We start from the raw sequence: 16414 nt of genomic DNA, 5'->3' as shown, positions 1-16414 counted from the left end.
CAGGGGCATGTAAGTGTAGCACATACCCTGGGGGGGCAGATCAGGGGCAGGTAAGTATAGTGCAGCAGGGGCATGTAAGTTTAGCACACACCCTGGGCATGTGGTCTGGTCAGACTTAGCTGCATTTAGTGTATAGATGTGGACTGATGATGATGACAGCGTCAGATGTATATTGCGTGTGTTTAGCTATTATACATATTTATATATGATTCCCCTCCCAGAATAAATAGCCAGGACCAGGACTATAGACATATAGAAAATTAAATCATCGTTTCTTAGTATGTCTCCTACATGTTACAATTTAGCTGTATGTTACTCTGCTCCCTACTAATAGGAACGCTACACTTACTTAGGCATTTCCTCCTCCTCCTCATCCTCGGCCTTCTCTTTGGCCTCCGCTTCATCTGAATCATACCTAGATAAAATAATGATTGATATATTCCAATGAGTGACCCGTTTATCTTACATACATGACATAAAGCAGTATTAGGAATACATGTGTGTGATGTACGGCTCTTGAACATACAAGCATGTTATCACTGCTGGCCTCCTTCAGTCATGACACATTATAGCCAAGACATTGTTACCTGCAGTACTTCTACCCAGCACATGTGTATGAAGATCAGTTTGTCAATCTTCATGTTATACTTCTGACCCACCAGGGATGTAATAACCCATAATTACATAACATTCAAAGGGAGATCTCTAATGAATTGTGTGTACTATTCTGATGTATACAGAGGATCATAATATACGTTTTGGCTGAAAAAAGTTTGCTTCATGTTATTTTGTACACTGGCTGCCTGATCTGCGCCTCTATTAGTAAACAGCAGATAAAACAACAGACATTACACCACTAAGGGCAAGTACACCAGTGTAATGTAGTAACAACTAAATAAAATAAAATGACCCTGTACAGCTGCACTTAGACAATAGATTCCTGAGGTTCTAACTCTTCCGCTATAACTTGTTACTTGCTTTCAGTGGAGGACAGAAGTAGTTATTCATTGTTATATGAGCGCAGACTACAGCTGCTTTTATTTTACCACTTTGCAATATCAGGAATTATTTTACAAGATATAATAAAAGTTACATTTATATTAAATCTGTCCGAGAGAATCATTTATTGACTGCTGAACTATCATCCTATGTGATTTATTGTAAGGTAATGGGGCTGATGCATAGTGAGACGTAAGCCAGTGTGAGTAGCGCGTCTGGTGTGATATTGCTCTGCGCGTGCTCAGATAGCGGCTGCACACTGTACACCTATGCAGACTTGTTCCTATGTGACACCTGCGCCCCCTTACAGCTGGAGAGGTGGGAAGGGGGGTCCTGACAATGGGTGAGTACAGTAAGGACTATCTTACACAGTGCGTCTCATGCAGACCTGCAGAAACACACATATATGTCTGGTAGGAGGGGTTTCTTATACATCTGCTATAGGACAGGTGCAACTACTGGCTGATGACATGAACGTAGACAAGGCCCATATGCTGCTGATGCGGAGGCATCGGGAGATGTGTGCGGCTCTGCGTGTGGTGGAAATACACTATGATTCTGTGCTCTTATTTAAGAGTAATTTACTCCCATTATACAACCAAGTCGGCATCAGCCCCAATTTGTGCAGCTGTACAGGGTGGTTGTCTACTTTTTATTTTATTTAGTTGTTATACCCATTAGTGATTTATTGAATTGAGCCAAACAAGCCCAGAACACATGCACAAACACAGAAGTAAATGGATGTATTTCTACATGTATGTTACATGAACCCTGTCACGTGTAACTGATTGAGGCATTACCAGAGGTTGTCTTCAGTTCCCCATCTGAAAGAAAAAGAATTACAGACACTGATGTGAATGTTCCCGGTCACTGATGCCAATAGTCGGCCTGGACCAGATTACTGACGTGAAGACAAGAGACAACGAGGGGCAAATAAGAGACCAAAACAGAAGACAGAAGGCAAGGGAGGCAGCTAAGTGCATCAGACAGGAGACAGGTTACACAGACATCAGATAAGGGGGGGCTGACATTGGACACATGGATAAAACAAGGACAAGTCCTAACTCTAATGGGGCTGTTCCAAGAGGGGTGTGACATAGCTGGGAATGATTTAGGGGTGTGTTTATCATAGGGAGAAGAGCCATAAATCCGGTGAATAGGGGTGTATTCACCAGACATGGGGCTTCTCCCTATTTACTAACCTCCGACGCCGGCACTAGCTATCGCCGGGTATTGCCTTTTCCATCTATCTCCTACAATAGCTTCCCCATGTATGGGGAATGCTTTATTTAATTAAATAATGTTTCTAATTAAAATTATTTTTTAATAGTTATTTTTTTCAACTAATTTTTTATGTTCATTTACTTGTTTTGTTTTAATTTTCTTTGAATCAGCTACTTTAGGCCTAAGCCCGGGCGGTCCGTTGAGTGCGCATGTGAGAGCCGGCAATGCCGGGTCACACGTGTGCAGATGGGACCCAGACTGGCCAGCGAGGAGATAAGTCTCTGCTTACCGCTGCCTGTCAGTGACGCCGGGGATCTTATAATGATAAATAACAGTGATAGAAGATAGCATTGTGTATGTCTCTCAGAGAGCTCACACAGAGCAGGGGTATATTCTGTCTTTGAACTATGAGTCACGAGCAGTCACACTGAGTGACATCCATAGGCAAACCGCGGGGGGGGTTCCTGGTGTCTGAAAACCCCCCTGCAAGCCTGGGGCACTGCATAATTGAGGTTGCTGGACCCTGCCCCCGCTTCATATTGCTCTGGTGGAAAAACCTAACAGTAGTGCACGCAGCATTGCCCATGTATATTATAGGGATAGAAAGAGTTGGAGAGCAGCCAAGCACTGTCTAAAAGTATAGCCACGCCCCCATGCATGCTGGTCACGCCCACTGGCGGGGTGGTGTGGAAACCCCCCTTTACAAATCCTGCATTTGCCCCTTACATCCTACACAATGACATCTCACTTCTGAGTCTATTATGCGCCTGTTCATTGGTTGGAGATACAGGGAAAGGTGAGTATATGCTACTATGTATGTAGATATATATTTTTTAGATGTAATCTGATTCAGAGTAATCACCAACCTTAAATAGCGATAGCAGGAGAGCAGCGGTAATTGTACCACCGATGTCCATGGTAAGTGGGCTTCCCCATGGGAAGCTATCACCAGAGACAGCCGGTGAAAGGTGCCGCTGCTGATACCCAGCAATAGCTGTCACTGGCCCGGGAGCTTTTCTCCCTATCATCAATATGTCCTTTAATCTGTTACATTTATTCATAATAATAGATTCATATAATCAGTATATGACCTACTGCGCTAACAATCCTGAACTTACCTTTTATATATCATGGGGGAGAGGCTCGCGGGCCTTGGGGATTTTGGCCTGTGTGAAACAAGATATTTTGTTACAGACTTTATGAGTTTGGTGGTTGCATAAACCACTACAATCACTATATGTGCCTAAAATGTTTCCTTTTATACTCTATATAGACATATTTAGCCATTTCCCATTTTCAGTGTATGAAATATTTAGCGCTTGCTTGGACAGGTTATACATTTCTCCTTTCTCTACTGTGTGATGTTTTTTAAACTAATATAAATACAATGAGATGAAATCTTTCATAGGTAAGAATTTTGAGACTTGGACAGGTCAGCCTTGTTGTCAGTACTAGTACATTCAGTGTCATTTAATCTAATTATTATTGCCATGTAAGAAGCTCTTATATCCAGATTACAGTAGATTAATGCTACCTGAACACTGTACATTAACTATACATTAACTCTAGGGAGCCTCAAGTGTAAGCTTTGAGTAACTGACATGTGCGGCTCCCTACACCTGGAGGGACAGATCAGGGGCAGGAAAGTAGAGTACAGCAGGGGCATGTAAGTGTAGCACACACCCTGGGGGGGGGGGGGGGCAGATCAGGGGCAGGTAAGTAGAATAAATAGCCAGGGCCAGAGCTATGGACATATAGAAAATTAAATTATTGCCTCTTAGTATGTTTCCTACATGTTACAATGTAGCTGTATGTTACTCTGCTCCCCACTAATCGGAACGTTACACTTACTTAGGCATTTTCTCCTCTGCCTCATCCTCGCACTGCGCTTCATCTGAATCGTACCTAGATAAAATAATGATTGATATATTCCAATGAGTGACCCGATTATCTTACATACAATACATGACATAAAGCAGTATTAGGACTACATGTGTGTGATGTACGGCTCTTGAACATACAAGCATGTTATCAGTGCTGGCCTCCTTCAGTCATGACACATTACAGCCAAGACATTGTTACCTGCAGTACTTCTACCCAGCACATGTGGATGAAGATCAGTTTGTCAATCTTCATGTTATACTTCTGACCCCCCAGGGATGTAATAACCCATAATTACATAACATTCACAGGGATATCTCTAATGAATTGTGTGTACTATTCTGATGTATACAGAGGATCATAATATAGGTTTTGAATGAAACTATTGACCGTCAGAATTAGTTTGTTATACTTATTACGTATCATACACTGGGGGTTTGTTATAGTGTTCAAATAAATTTTCAATGTGCCTAGAATACACAGTAATTCTCCAAATATGTGTGAAGGTTAATAGTCTCATAACACACAACTGAAGCTAATATATGTATAATCTCCTGTAAATAATATCTTGTGATGTGTTGAGCTGTGATGTTTTTGACTATAATCCATAAGTTCCAATGTCATCAATTCAGTGTACACTGCTATAAGTTATTATGGATGTGGAGAGTCACCTAGAAGATTGTATACCAGCATTCAGTCTATGGGCTTGTGTTTGTTTAGTTATTTAACACCTGGGTATAATATCCTTATAATTTACAGTAGGGGTACATTATCCCTGATAAAAGTTTGCTTCATGTTATTTTGTACACTGGCTGCCTGATCTGCGCCTCTATTAGTAAACAGCAGATAAAACAACAGACATTACACCACTAAGGGCAAGTACAACAGTGTAATGTAGTAACAACTAAATAAAATAAAATGACCCTGTACAGCTGCACTTAGACAATAGATTCCTGAGGTTCTAACTCTTCCGCTATACCTTGTTACTTGCAGTCAGTGGAGGACAGAAGTAGTTATATGAGTGCAGACTACAGCTGCTTTTATTTTACCACTTTGCAATATAAGGAATTATTTAGCAAGATATAAAAAAAATTACATTTATATTAAATCTGTCTGAGAGCTTAATTTTTTCACTGCTGAACTATCCTCCTATGTGATTTACTGTAAGGTAATGGGGCTGATGCATAGTGAGACGTAAGCCATTGTGAGCAGAGCGTCTGGTGTGATATTGCTCTGCGCGTGCTCAGATAGCGGCTGCACACTGTACACCTATACAGACTTGTTCCTATGTGACACCTGCGCCCCCTTACAGCTGGACAGGTAGGAAGGGGGGTCCTGACAATGGGTGAGTACAGTAAGGACTAGTTTACACAGTGCGTCTCATGCAGACCTGCAGAAACACACATATATGTCTGGTAGGAGGGGTTTCTTATACATCTGCTATAGGACAGGTGCAACTACTGGCTGATGATATGACGTAGACCAGGCCCATATGCTGCTGATGCGGAGGCATCGGGAGATGTGTGCGGCTCTGCGTGTGGTGGAAATACACTATGATTCTGTGCTCTTATTTAAGAGTAATTTACTCCCATTATAAAACCAAGTCGGCATCAGCCCCAATTTGTGCAGCTGTACAGGGTGGTTGTCTACTTTTTATTTTATTTAGTTGTTAAACCCATTAGTGACTTATTGAATTGAGCCAAACAAGCCCAGAACACATGCACAAACACATAAGTAAATGGATGTATTTCTACATGTATGTTACATGAACCCTGTCACGTGTAACTGATTGAGGCATTACCAGAGGTTGTCTTCAGTTCCATATCTGAAAGAAAAAGAATTACAGACATTGATGTGAATGTTCCCGATCACTGATGCCAATAGTCGGGCTGGACCAGATTACTGGCGTGAAGACAAGAGACAACAAGGGGCAAATAAGAGACCAAAGCAGAAGACAGAAGACAAGGAAGGCAGCTAAGTGCATCAGACAGGAGACAGTTTACACAGACATCAGATAAGGGGGGGCTGACATTGGACACATGGATAAAACAAGGACAAGTCCTAACTCTAATGGGGCTGTTCCAAGAGGGGTGTGACATAGCAGGGAAAGACATAGGGTTGTATTTATCATAGGGAGAAGAGCCATAAATCCGGTGAATAGGGGTGTATTCACCAGAGATGGGGCCTCTCCATATTTACCAACCTCCGAAGCCGGCACTAGGTATCGCCGGGTATTGCCTTTTCCATCTGTCTCTTGCAATAGCTTCCTTATGCATGGGGAACCCTATTTAAGAAGGATTGTGACGGTATCTGTACTGCCACAAACCACTTATTGCAGCAGCCTTAGAGGGGAAATGCTTTATTTAATTAAATAATGTTTCTAATTAAAATTATTAATCAATAGTTAATTTTTTCAACTAATTTTTTATGTTCATTCACTTGTTTTGTTTTAATTTTCTTTGAATCAGCTACTTTAGGCCTATGCCCGGGCGTCCCGTTGAGTGCGCATGTGAGAGCCGGCAATGCCGGGTCACACGTGTGCAGATGGGACCCAGAGTGGCCAGTGAGGAGGTAAGTCTCTGCTTACCGCTGTCTGTCAGTGACGCCGGGGATCTTATAATGATAAATAACAGTGATAGAAGATAGCATTGTGTATGTCTCTCAGAGAGCTCACACAGAGCAGGGGTATATTCTGTCTCTGAAATATGAGTCACGAGCAGTCACACTGAGTGACATCCTACACAATAACATCTCACTTCTGAGTCTATTATGTGCCTGTTCATTGGTTGGAAATACAGGGACAGGTGAATATATGATACTATGTTATATTGTAGAGATCAAGAACTTCCTAATTCTGCTATTTACCAATAAAAGTTCCCCGGGGCAGCTGTGTGATACTCAGCACCCAACAATACTGGCTGGTATCAGTACTAGGAGTATTACCGTGTCACCAGACAGTCCTCCATGCATCTGCACATGTCTGACCTGGCTTGCTGGCTCACATATGCACACTGGGTCTGGGAGCCGGGATTTGGACTTCCAACTCCACTTTCATTAAAAAAATTGAAAACAAATAAATAAAATGTTTAACAAATATATTTTTTAAAAATGCAATTGATTCAGAGTAATCCGATTTAAAGAGAAGCTTTATTTAAATAAAAATATCTCCCCTGCTGTCAGCAACCTGAGATGGCGATAGCAGAAGAGCAGCGGTAATTGTACCACTGATGTCCATGGTAAGTAGGCTTCCCCATGGAAGCTATCACCAGTGACCGCCGGTGAAAGGTGCCGCTGCTGATACCCAGTGATAGCTGTCACCAGCCTGGGGGCTTTGGTAAATAGGTAAAAGCCCTAAATCTGGCAAAAAATCTAGTTTTCACTGGAGAAAGAGATTTCTTCCGTGTCATCAATACGCCCTTTAATCTGTTACATTTATTTGCAATAATAGATTTATATGATCAGTATATGACCTACTGCGCTAACAATCATGAACTTACCCTCCACTAAATATGGTGGGCAGGCCAGGGGGCCTTGACGCCTTTTCCTAGATTTTTCTGCGTGAAACAAGATATTTTGTTGCAGACTTTATGAATTTGGTGGTTACATATATCACTACAATCACTATATGAGCCTAAATTATTTCCTTTTATACTCTATATAGACATATTTAGCTTCTTCCCATTTTCAGTGGATGAAATATTTAGCACTTGCTTGGACAGGTTATACATTTCTGCTTTCTCTACTGTGTGATGCTTTTTAAACTAATATAAACACAATGAGATGAAACCTTTAATAGGTAACAATTTTGAGACTTGGACAGGTCAGCCTTGTTGTCAGTACTTGTACATTTGGTGTCATTTAATCTAATTATTATTGGCTTGTAAGAAGCTCTTATATTCAAATGACACTAAATTAATGCTACCTGCACCCTGTACATTAACTACACAGTAACTACACAGTAACTACACAGTAACATGAAAGGCCATATTGCACAGTTTTGGTTGTCTAGGGATCAGTCTGAATACCTGGATGGAGGTACAAAGATGATATTACCACTCCCTATATCTAATTATTATTGGCATGTAAGAAGCTATTATATGGAGGTACATTGATGACATCACCATTTCCATGTCAGCTGATGACCGCGCTGCAGGGGTCAATATGTGTCCTGGTTTTACATTCTATTTTACATTCTGCTGGCAACCCTAAGAAGCCTGCCCATTATAATGGACCCATATACTATTTGTTAGCAGTCACGGCAGCCGCGGGCACCACCGCGACTTTCACCTTTTCTCTGCAGCTGTCCCGGCCGACGCTAGGACCACCAGGACGTCATTTCCGGGGTCTTCGTCCCGGTTGCCTGGGCAACAACTGGGACGCTGTAGTTCTCCTGCCGCCGCGCCTGGCCAGCTGTCAAACAGCCGGGCGCACGTCTGTGTAGATTCAGCTGCTCAGCATTTGTCATTAGCAGCAACTCTCTCTCCCCTCATTGGTTTGCGGGGCTATGTATTAATTAGGCTGCTCCTGGGGATTCTGGAGGGCTCTTCCCTGATTGGTTACTGGGACTATTTAAGGCAGTGAGGACTGAGCCTCACTGCCGGTTATAGCATCCAGTTCCAGTTCTGCTGCCTGCTTCTCTGTTCCTGTGATTGGTGTTAACCTGTGATTGACTACCCGTGTATGACCTTTGCCTGTTTCTGGACCTTGAACCTCTGTTTCTGACCCTGACCTATTGCTTGAACCTGGACCTTGTATCTATCTATGCCTGTTGCCCCGATCTTACGCCTGTCCTTGGACTCTGAACCTGTGCCTGTGACCCCTGACCTTTGTTTGTTCTTTGGAAACGTTTGTCTGCTACCGGCTGACGCTTGCCTGGGCCCCACGCTGCCGCCTGCCATAACACTCTCTCCCTGGGTTCTCCTTCGCCGGTACACATATCACAACCCTCTGTTGTCTGCAGCCAAGTCTGTCCCCACCACTAGGGGCAACAGTGAATACCAGACTTCAGAGCAGACTCCGGATTTTGCTGTACCGGCTGGAGGAGTTCCTAACACTATTATGCAGGATGGTATTGCCGTATTATATTTACTAATATCATACACTATAACACTTTTTTTTTTTTTTTTATAAAGTAACCTGTGCCGGTAAATACATTTGAGACAGAATTATATTTATTTATTGTTTATAATAACTGACCATTTTGCTTCCATTCTGGAGACCAATGCTAATGAAACACTATTTTAGTTTTTTTTTCAAGACAACCCAATGTCAGACTGTTAATAATAATGTGATCATTACATACGTTGTTCATAGCCCAATGCTGTAATAAAACATTTTTCACCCCTATAGATTGGTGATTTTACAGTTCGATGACATCTATACGTGAACAGCTACTGATCACAGTACTAAAATACTAAAAAATAGTTATAACAATATAGAGTAGTAATAAAATGTTATAATTCCAAAACTGAGCAGCTGTGTCACCACTTTCAAGAATATTTCCCAATACAATAAAACACAGAAAAACAGGCAAAACAGTCTCCCTAAGAATTATACACTTAGAATGCTAGACTGACATAGAAAGGTATTTACTATTGTGGCAATTGACTGTCTTTACCCCCTTGTTCCCCATATTACATAAACCTGACTTATGGAGTCTCCAAAAGCAACAGCCTACTATAGTGTCATGTCAAGAAGTATTATATTAACTCATGTATAAGATACATACGTATAGGGCACATAGGGAGTCCGGTTTAAGAGTTCCCTAAATATAAAACAGTAAAAATAATTATAAGCATGTATGTAATATAACAATAATCAAACAACATAGTAACAAAAACCATGCTAAGTATGTATTATACACGTGTTGTATGTATGCTATGCATTGAATTGTGCAAAGTGACACTCACAATACTCTATTATGTATCTAAATGTTCTGTGTATTCACTTGCTTATTGTTCCTGTGAATAGTGAGCTTGTGGTGAACTGCAGGAGAGTAGGATCTTATATGGACAAAAAGTGGGGACTACTAACTGTTACTGTGCTATAATATATTACACTTTGTAATGATATACATACACAAACTCAATAAGATTCGGGGACGGAGATCGAGATCTGTTGGAGAAAGAAGATTGTGAAAATATATTATACATTGTCCTACTGCTGAATAGCATTTTGTTTCATTATCTATTGCTACTTGTAGAAGCTATTTGCTTGCCTGGGATTGTCTCCATTTCTCTGAGGAGCCCTGGACTGTCCGGGCCCCTCAGTCTGACAGACCGCGCTGCCCCTTCTTCTTCTTACCTTCTTCTCCGCAATGCTGTAGCTCCACCTCCCAGGCTCTGATAGGCTGGGAGCGCGGGAGCAGCGCCGCGCTCCCAGTGTATCAGGGATGGGGAGCTGCAGCATCGCGGAGGAGAAGGTAAGTTAATTAGGTATTTATTTTTGGGGGGGGAGAGGGGAACCTTAACTGTGGAGGGGAGAGGGGGTCCTTAACTGTGGGGTGGAGAGGGGGACCTTAACTGTGGAGGGAGAGGGGGACATTAACTGTGATTAGGGGGGAGAAGGGGACATTAACTGTGGAGAGGAGGACATTAACTGTGATTGGGGGGAGAGGGAGACCTTAACTGTAATTGGGAGGGGGGAGGGGGACCTTAACTGTGATTGGGGGAAGGGGGGTACATTAACTTTGGGGGGGACATTTACTGTGATTAGGGGGTGGGGGGAATTTACTGTGATGAGGGATAGGGGCGCATGTATAGCGAAGTGGGAGGGGGGCACATGTATGGGAGGGGGGCCCTGCTAGATTAATTAGTACAGGGCCCCACAGTTTCTGATGGCAGCCCTGCCTGCCCATTACACATTATAAAAAACAAGAACCAGGATCACAACTACTACACTGTAGGACGTCTCCTGTGCAGACCGGCAGTAATATAATGACAATCACAATCATGTGTAGCCAGGGATCAGCCATGAGACTGTACTTAGGGCAGATAAGAACAGCATTGCATTGGGCCTCACTGGTAATCTCCAACAGCATTACAATGGGAATTCATGTAGAGTAAAGATGGATGTACAATAACATGTTACTAATAAAATCATAATAATATATCTACCTGTCCTCGTCGTCACTCATCTGGAGAAAAGGGGAAAACATAAAGCAACTGTTAGAGTGAGTTGTTGTTTTTAGAATGAAATCTATAAAAATTCATAGTTTATCTGAACCAACAAGTTATCAAAGAGCAACATTGAGTTTTATTAAACAACTTACAATGGGGCTGTCCAGAGAGTCATATAAAACCACTTTTATTCCCTCCTCCTTACTATCTCCATATGACTCCATGGCTCCATCCTTCACCTTATATCATATGTGTAATAGAAATAAGTGTAGCCTACCAATCATTTTACATTATCAGTGGTTATTTGTGTTTCAGTGGTAGAATAGCAAGGAATAAAATGTGATAAGATAATGAAACTTTGTCTATATATGCAATGGTCTATGTAACCATTCCACAGGTCCTGCTGCTTAGTCACAGAGAAAGCAGCCATTGTCATGTTCTGTTTTGTAACCACCTAATCCTTCTCCCACCCACTTACACAGTTATAGGATGGGTAGCAACTTGCCAATATCTACACAACCATCCCCATTTCTACCGTCACAGAACCGGCATCATTACACAGTGTCAGCATTCTGCAGGACTTACAACCCAATACCATATACCCAAAATATGCCCAAAAGTCCATTCAAAGTTTGACATTCAGGTTTTAGAGGCAATTATTTATACAGTTATCTTGTACAAGAGAAAATTGCCACTGTCAAATTCCATTATATTATAACTGTGGCATATAAGTCAGCATTGCACATAAGAAACGTGTAAATGTGAAATAAAATAACAATATTCACAATCTGCTATACCTGATATTCTTACTTCTAGATTTATGTTGTTTTATATGTGCTGCTGCTCTTACCTTTTTTTTCCGCTTAAAATGAATTTCTACAGGTTCAAAGGAAAAAGTTCAAATTATTACTCAAATTCTTACATAAGAACAATATACGTAGGAAAACTAAACAGTTATTTTATTTCACCATCAGTCATTTGTGGTGATATTACAGGGATGAGAGTAATACCCAGACATTGGTTGGAGGACGTGATCACAGACAATAGAACTCTCAGACCAGACAGGAATTAGACCAATGGAAGATGGAGATTAGAAGCTGATAGGAAATATTAAAGGATAGAGCCAGAGCCAGATAAAACAACCTACTTACAGTAACTCACAGCAAGAAATGACTTACAAGGAGCAGTACAGTATCTCATATAATGTAATTATGACACAATGTGCCATGATGTCACAGTGCCAGCACCACTGGAAACCAGTGACATCATCATTTGCCTTAAAGTTACCAGCACATGCTCTAAAAGTTAAGCTGTTTTTCTTATATCACTTGTTCACTGTCAAGTTGAAATATTTTGATTGGACATCCATTATAATTTCAAAAACTGTTCACCAGTGCTGAGTACCAACCGACAAAAGGGCATGATCTTGTCTGTAGAAGAGTTATGCATTGTGTTGGGTTAGTGTTTGTCAGTGGTTATCTATTGTATGTTTATTTTCTTCATTTTCTCTATGTTCTCTTACAGACATAGATGTGCCAATGGAGCAAAGCATTATGCACAAACTATGGTTAAATTAGTTCATGCATCAGAAAATGTGCCAACATGTTACATATTTCATCTCTCTGAACTAGACCCTGTACCAGAGGAGTAATTTACCATACATGGTATGAAAGTCAAGGGCTGGCAACTATTAGAATGGGGAACAAACACAAGCAAGTGGCCCCAGCGTTTCTACCAGTGGGCTGCACCGGAAAAATGGGCGTGACGGGTGTGATTTGTCTAATGTGGGCGTGACTTTTATAGGCAATGTAATATATGAAAAAATATTATATCAAAGAGCTATAATCAAACACAACACCTACCAGTCCCAACTTAACGAAGCAGAGACTATTCTAGTGACCTATGTACAATACAGGACAGTGATCAAAGAAGGCTTGTATGCAGTGGTATACCATACCGTCACTTCTCCTACTGCCTTCCTTGTAACACTATTAAATTCCAATCACTTCCATTTTCCATATTGCCACTATTTATGTTCCACTTCAATCACTGATACAGGAAGCATTTTATTGACGTCTAAACAATACACATAGCATTCTAGTGACCAATATACAACACAGAGAGCATTCTAGTGACCAATATACAATACAGAGAGCATTCTAGTGACCAATATGCAATACAGGCGACGTTCTAGTGACCAATATACAGCACAGAGAGCATTCTAGTGACCAATATGCAATACAGGCGGCATTCTAGTGACCAATATGCAATACAGGCAGCATTCTAGTACCAATATACAACACGATAGCATTTTAGTGACCAATATATAATAAAGGCAGCATTCTAGTGTCTGATAAACAATACAGGGAACATACTAGGGACCAATAAACAACACAGAGAACATTTTAGTGACCGATATACAATACAGGCAACATTCTAGTGTCTGATATACAATACAGGGAACATTCTAGTGATCGATATACAATACAGGGTACATTCTATTAACTGATATACAATACAGGGCAGGATTCTGACTGAGATACATTTCAAGGGGCATTCTAGTAACTATTAAACAATGCAGGGAGTATTCTAGTGACCAATATACAACACAGAGAGCATTCTAGTGACCTCTAAACAATACTTAAAATATTCCAATTACCTCTATACAATAGAGAACAGTCTAGTGAACTCTTTACAGTACATAAATGATTACAATGACCAATTTAAAACACACAGAGCATTCTAGTGTAATATGCTATTAATCAGCCTATATTGTAATCCTCACATAAACCATTAAGGAAACATTTTTATTCAAAATTACCTATGATACTGGTACACTCTTCTGCAAGTCTGATCAACTTGTAGCTCTCCAGGGGGTTAATGTATCATTCTCCGATTTCTGCAAGTCGTCTTTACAAGCCATCTCCGCTTTAAATTTTCACAGAAAATCATGAAAATCAATGAAAATCTTTAGAATTGATTCAGAGAGTCACAATGTCAGCAAAATGAGTGTGATAAGTAAAAAGAAAATAAACTTTATTTGATCTGAGTTGCATTGTAATAATATTGTATATGTCTCATTTTTCAGTTATTCATTTGTATTAGTCTTGCCATTGTTTTTGACCTTGGCCAAGCTGGGTGCAATGTGTATTTTCTGTTTTATTTAAAAATAAAACTTTATTAGATCTGTGTTTAAGTCAAGTCAGTTGTAGGTCTACAAGACGGACATGATAGGAAATGATAAGAGAGCTAGTTGAACTTATGCTAGTGGTCAGTGGATTTGTCCTGTAGAAGGAGAAGAAGGATGATTTTGGAGCAGGATGAGCAGACAGCAGAAAAAGAGAGTACACCGAGTAATTCCTAGTTCACCAAGGCGTGTTAGAGAGCGGTGTAACCTTTCAGTGAGGCCATTTTGTATGATGACCTTAAAGGTGTTTTTGGCCCAAAAAGACAGCTCACAGTTATGCTGTCACTGGGCTTGAGAAAGGATTTGCCAGATTGCAATTTTTTTGCAACTGGCTCAGATCAGCAGCAGTAATGGGCATGGCCAAGGCACACATTCCTTGCATTGGAGTGTGCTTCTGAAATCAAATCTTACTGATTGGCCAATATACTATATAAATTTCCAAGCAGAATTTGGGCTCCATCCCTATGAAGAAATCGCACTTGGAGGCAGAGAAACGCGTCAAGTTATAGAGTTGTTGGTTGTACACACAAACACTGTGGCAGCTGTCGGGATATCTTCTTATGGTAGACTTATAAGTGCTGTTCTTTGAATGACCGGAAAGCTAAAAACTCATCGGGAGAGTGGTGACATCCTGCACTTAACTCCTACTTATTGCTTCAGAGCTATTGGAGAATGGAACAATGTTAATGGGAGAAGAGGGAGACTTTGCAATTGACTCTGCTTCACTGTTTCAAGTATAGACAGGACAATCTCTGTCTCTTCTCTCACGCCTTCATTTTATTGAAATATATTTTTCCTCTGGTGTCAGAGAGAATCATACAATAAATGGAACTAAATGTTCCCTATACATTGGATTGATCGATATTGCTGTAATTAATGTATTAAGTTAAATGCTATTTTTATTGCATTATGTATTGTGTAATGGATTCCATAATTGATCATTTAGAGTAGTATTATCAGTATAACCTATAATTATTACTCACCATACAGTAGGGCATTACCTGGCCTTTCATTCCTCTTTTGTGTCTTCCTGCTTCCAGCTGGATCATCATCATCATTTATTTTTTGATCATGTTCAGGAGAATCTCCCCCACATCCTCTTCTAATTCCAAAGTGTCATCCTCACTTGGTGTATCACCGGCTACACTCGGGCTGTTCAGGCAAACATCTTCAGAAATGCTGAAAGTTCCCTTCTTTATGGGTACACTTTCAGAATGGTCACGATTAGACATACCACTGTTGGATGGACTCTCCACAGGGATTGGTGTCATTTCTGATTCAAAATAGGGATGTGCACCGGCGACTTTTGAGGTCTCGTGTTTTGTGTTTTGGATCCGGATTTTCTCGATGTTTTGGGTTTGGATTTGTTTCGCAAAACAACTGCCGAAAGGTTTTGGTTCGAATTTAAGGTTTTGGATTCGGATTTTTTTTGAAAAAAAACTAAAAAGTGTTAAAATCAAGTTTTTGTGCTTATAATTTTACTCCTACACTATTATTAACCTCAATAACATTCAATAACAATAATTTCCACTAACTTAAAGGCTATTCTGAAAACCTAACACCTCACAATATTTTTTTTTTTTTAGTACAAAACGTTGCAACGAGGTATCTTTCTGGACTGCGTAGAGGAGTGTTCCCCACAATATAATTAAAAACCCATCAACTGGTCTGAATTACACCCAAAAAAAGTATCTGGACTGCGTAGAGGACTGGCCACTGGCCACCACAATGTAATATATAGAAAACCTTCAACAGGTCTGAATTACACCCAAAAATAGTATCTGGACTGCGTAGAGGACTGGCCACTGGCCACCACAATATAATATATAGAAAACCTTCAACAGGTCTGAATTACACCCAAAAAAAGTATCTGGACTGCGTAGAGGACTGGCCACCACAATATAATATATAGAAAACTTTCAACAGGTCTGCATTACACCCAAAAATAGTATCTGGACTGCGTAGAGGACTGGCCACTGGCCACCACAATATAATATATAGAAAA

The 16414-nt window shown here is 40.6% G+C and overlaps 1 long non-coding RNA gene across 1 annotated transcript; it reads right to left on the bottom strand.

Moving 5' to 3' along the window:
* Positions 1–285: 285 nt before the first annotated feature.
* LOC142142858 (uncharacterized) lies at positions 286–14685 on the bottom strand. Its single transcript, XR_012689364.1, has 8 exons — positions 14044–14685; positions 12073–12098; positions 11220–11239; positions 10183–10218; positions 9833–9868; positions 7602–7658; positions 5906–5929; positions 286–415 (listed from the first exon to the last, which is right to left on the bottom strand). It is a non-coding gene; the product is annotated as an uncharacterized LOC142142858 (long non-coding RNA).
* Positions 14686–16414: the final 1729 nt, after the last annotated feature.

Source organism: Mixophyes fleayi, chromosome 3, assembly GCF_038048845.1.
Source record: "Mixophyes fleayi isolate aMixFle1 chromosome 3, aMixFle1.hap1, whole genome shotgun sequence".
Taxonomy (NCBI): Eukaryota; Metazoa; Chordata; class Amphibia; order Anura; family Limnodynastidae; genus Mixophyes; species Mixophyes fleayi.
This window is presented reverse-complemented; position numbering and strand designations above follow the sequence as displayed.